This window comes from Priapulus caudatus, unplaced genomic scaffold (genome assembly GCF_000485595.1).
Source record: "Priapulus caudatus unplaced genomic scaffold, Priapulus_caudatus-5.0.1 Scaffold390, whole genome shotgun sequence".
Lineage (NCBI taxonomy): Eukaryota > Metazoa > Priapulida > Priapulimorpha > Priapulimorphida > Priapulidae > Priapulus > Priapulus caudatus.
This window is the reverse complement of record NW_014577451.1, coordinates 813-5729: the sequence shown is the minus strand read 5'-3', so window position 1 is coordinate 5729 and position 4917 is coordinate 813. Positions and strand designations below refer to the sequence as shown.

The window sequence follows — 4917 nt, the reverse complement described above, 5'->3', positions numbered from 1 at the left end:
TACTACTACTACTCTCTCTCTCTCTCTCTCTCTCTCTCTCTCTCTCTCTCTCTCTCTCTCTCTCTCTCTCTCTCTCTCTCTCTCTCTCTCTCTCTCTCTCTCTCTCTCTCTCTCTCTCTCTCTCTCTCTCTCTCTCTCTCTCTCTCTCTCTCTCTCTCGCTCGCTCGTTCGCTCTCTCTCTCTCCCTCTAATATCTGTATCTTTTAGATTGAACAATAGGCTGAGCAAATTGCTGGAGTCAAGCCGTTGTTGTCACAGTGTCAAAGTTCACCACATCTCGCATGCATCATGTTAATTGCGCACCCACCATTAGGCAGAGTTTACCCAGGCTACTGGCTTATCTCAGAAGGGGATAATTATCCTAAGAGTCTCACAATAGTACGATGGGTGGGAACACCAGCAAGACTAGGGCGAATTTGCTCGATTGGATGAATTCATGTATTGATCCATCGCAGGGCGCTGATGGAGTACGTATTATCGAGATCAGAAGCACAAACGCATCTGGATCAAATGCAGCCCGGTCACTCGCATTTTGCCCAGAAGCCAATTTATATAGCACTATGCTTAACCTATAATTAGCCTGCAGGCACGTCGACTTACACGGCACAGATTATAACAGGGGCACCAGCTAGTAGCTATGGATTGTTCCCATATAGCAGATTGCAATAACGGACCCATTTCAAGCATGCATGGCTGCTTGACAATATGTTACAAATGCGAGAATCTTCCGATCTTACATAATGATCCACGGCTATATTAATAAAATTCTATTACTTTCATTTGCGTTAATTAAGGTATGTCGTTTATCTTATTCTTAACACCATGCCACAAAAGGCCGATGAAAAAACGTACGTAGGATTAAAAGGTTGCGCATAAGCCGACAGAACAATATATCAGGCTTTTAGTTTACCAATGTCAGACGAAAAAACTATCATCCATTCTAATCTTCCACGGTTCAGAAAAAATAAACTTGCGCAGGTTAATGCTCCCATTAACGCGGATACTCCTTCATCATTGTTAACCTTCAGCTAATTATAAGCAGTCAGTGACAGGTAGTAAGAAAGGACAAACAGTCACATAATTACGGGCCTGTAACAATATCTTCATCAGCATTAGGTTGGCCGACTCACGCGAAAGTGAAACGGCTAGAAAAACACAGGAAACTAGAGCAACATGTTCCCACCAAGTCACTGCCCTTGCCCTGAGGCACGCCTGACCTGAAGCAACCGGAGAATGAAATTCGCAGCTTACCAGTAAGCTATAGTATCGCATTATATGAGGCCCATACCCAATCCTATTGGTACCCACTGATGTAATAAACAAATGCCTAATAAAAAATAGGTAATTTGAGCCAGTGCTCGAAATAAGAAAAAAAATCAATTCAAATCAGGTTGTCCGCAACAATTTCTGGTTGTCCCCAAAAATATCCCCAAATCTCCTATAAATCACATAATAATATGATCAGAAAACACCCAAAAACAGTGGCGTAGCCAGGATTTTTTAACAAGGGGGGCCAAAACAGCAAACTGCGCAAAATAGTGGATGACTTAATATTTTAATGGCTCCTCCGCCTCCCTCTCCAGCCGCCTACGGCTGCGGCTCCTGCTACCTCTCAGCTCTGGCAATCTTTGTTTGTTGGGCGCCATGCGAAAAGGCGACATTTTGTTCATTGTTCTCTGCTCCCAAGATATGTAATTGTTCAGTGGCGGGTCTAAGATTCCAAGGAGGGGGTGAAAACAGGCGTGGGGGGTTAGGGGGTCCTCCCCCGGAAAATTGTGAAAATGTAGATCGCAGGAGATGGTATTTACGGCACCTTTAGGTACATGTACAGCCTTCATTCTGACTACGACAATTCTCTTTTTAGTAGAACAATTTTTTTTTTAACTCGGATCAACTGGATCCCACTCCCCCCCCCAACTACGCCACTGCCCAAAAAACATACTGTAGGAGTGATATCTTTAAATTTATTTTATTTCAACCTGTAAACTTAATACTTTGCATGAATCAGGCTCAAATCGACTACCAGATGCAATCATACACGCATAAAGTCAAGACACAGTACTATTTACAAACAGACCCCCATATGTACATAGCAAACATGTTTTATTTGTATGCACATGGCATGTATACCATATTATCTTGATATTATATAGCTCACAGCTCTATTGAAACAATGATTTATGCATTCCTAAACTGCTGTTGACATCTACGTAGATGCGCTTTCCCTTCTGAATATCACATCACGTGGCCCAACGTATCTACTAAGAGTGTGGCGATGCATCGAACCATGGATTAATCGAAATAGTGTTTGACTTGAGAAGGATACATCAAAAGCAAAGTAAAACATCAGTAACTATCGCTAATAGTTCGTTTTACAATTGATAGTTTCCCATAGACCTGTGCAACATTACAACAACAGGTTGGTTTATTTACCACTAAAGATGTGTTTCCCACGTTAGTATTCCTAGCGGCTATTACCGATGCTTCCGTTATTGTTGTAAGTGATTAGACTGATCCCCAGTTATCTACGCATGGTCTACTCTGCTAACTATTAAACTCGCTATGCTCATTATATATATATATATATATATATAATATATATATATATATAGTATACGTTTGTACATATGATAATATGCTATCAGGGTGCGAAATTAACGGGAGTCCGGAGTCAAATACTCCCAGATTTACTGTCGGACTCCTGATTTGACGTATGCAGGAGTCCGTGTGACTGAAAATTCTGCCATACTATCTAGTTCGTTCCAAGGCACGGCCTCGTGGAAATACCGTATTTTTTCAGCTAATATCCAAAGAATATTTGACAGACGTGCAACCGCATGCAAACTTTAAAAATAAGCACATGCGTTATTTGTTAATACTTTAATTTTGAACCTCAGAATGCGGACTCCCTCATTTTGCTGCGGACTCCCTCTTTTTGAGGATAGGGAGGGAGTCCGTTGGACTCCCGTATTCAAAACTTAATTTCTACCCCTGTGCTATGCTCGAGTGTACGGGAGAATTAAGCAACAGGGATACTAGTCTAGTAAATAATGTGAACCACAACGTACGTACACGCGTACATAACGAATACGAGTGTAATGTTATAACAATATATGACAAAATATCATAATATATCAATAGTATGAGCAACAGTATTTCTAATATTACAATACTATCACAACAGCAAAATTGCACTTAATAGTCACCCTAGTAACTACACACATCAACACACACAAAAACAAATATTATATGAAACGATGTCAATATCATAATATAAAACACAATTATTTAGGTTTGCAAATGTGACAGAGAATGATAATCATGTCATTAACCCATAAATTACTTGCCTTTCTGTATTATATTCCTACAAATTCACCGCCATCCAGTTCCTACATGCACAGATAACAACAATGTTATATTGCCTTTCCAACGCAATCTTCCCAGCAGCGATGCAACGTGTCCGTGTAATAGATGTACACGCCCTCTCTCTCTCTCCCACTCTCACTGAGACACACACAGACGCACACAGTGGCACCTTACTCACTACTGGACGTGCCTCACATTACAAGGATATGAAAGCCGTTTTGAAAACACGCGCATGGACACCGTACTCCGTTGTCAAGCTTAGGCTCTACTCCTCTGCCGGAATTCCATGCACCTGTTCCTATGGCTGCGAGCATGTAGCTACTGCAGTGGACGCATTCACGCGACACGCGCCACGGCACATTCCCGACAACGCACGCAGTATTCCCAGTAGAGGGCGTCCTTTTACTGCCGCAGTTACGGACCCTGTCAGCAGAGCAATTCGCACGCTCTTGCCTGCTCAAATGTGCGCGCAGTGCAGTTGTAATGTTCGATGATAGGATGTTAAAAGCGATTACTTATAAAGAGATTAGAAACACGCATGCAGTCAATATTTGGCAAGTCCCTGTGCAGGTTTGTCCGGTCCGACCGGTCGTACACAATGCCAACACAAAGCAGGAACATAAAAGTTTTATCGCTTGTACACAGAATGCATCTCAACTACATACAGATAGTACGTTCTATATATGTGAATGTATGGCAACACATCAACTTTTCTCAGCTACGGTGATCCACAATGACCATTACAATTTACAGGCCTCATCATAGAATAGGGTCAAGCTTGGGATGTAGCAAAAATTTAGAGTTAGTGTATGGGGTTTCTTGGGGGAAATTAGACAAAGGAGTAATGGCCAGTTTTTGGTAAAAAACGCGCATGATGGATTCAAAGGCGTACCTACAGCATGTGGATGGGGGCGAGAGAGAGAGGGGGAATTTGAATGTCTTAGACTGTATTTGAACATTTTGAACAGCGATGTTAAATTTGACAACGGCAGTGCACCACTCTGCTGCCTCTTATGACAATGACATGTATTGTGTATAAAAAAAACTCTGGTGTATTAGGCTAAGGTTGGGATTAGAGTTGGGGTTATACTAAGCTGAAGGCACATAATTAAAGGTAGGTTTAGGGTATGGTTACCCAACCTTTGGCATGCATGTACAACATATTCACCATCTTAGCCACCACAGTCCTGTACAACATAAACGAAAATAGCTTGTGAATAGTTATGATACAAATGTGCAAAGGTAAACATGGTCCAAGCACCAAATGTATACTTTTCCAGTTTAATAAGAGTCCAAATTTGATTTTTACCTGAAACACTCAACAGATAAATACAATTGACAACCCAGTGAAATAATTAAATTAAATTAAATTATGATTAAACGGTCTGCTAAGGTAGTATGTAGATGTACTGCACCTCCCTGGGCGCTATTATAAGCCCTACCACTGTCAGAGCCTATCGGGTACATAGGGTCTAACTCAGTAATGTGTAGAACCTTCAAGGCATTTACGTGAATGTACAAAATGTACTAGGCTGAATCATAGCTGCCCAT

At 41.4% G+C, this 4917-nt stretch overlaps 1 protein-coding gene across 1 annotated transcript in view; it reads right to left on the bottom strand.

Annotated features, from left to right (window-relative positions):
• LOC106809839 (spectrin beta chain-like) overlaps positions 1–3679 on the bottom strand; it is a gene marked incomplete at its 3' end in the record, with an annotated part of 127714 nt that extends 124035 nt beyond the window's left edge. The window contains 1 exon segment of the mRNA XM_014813065.1: positions 3348–3679.
• Between the last annotated feature and the right edge of the window lie 1238 nt (positions 3680–4917).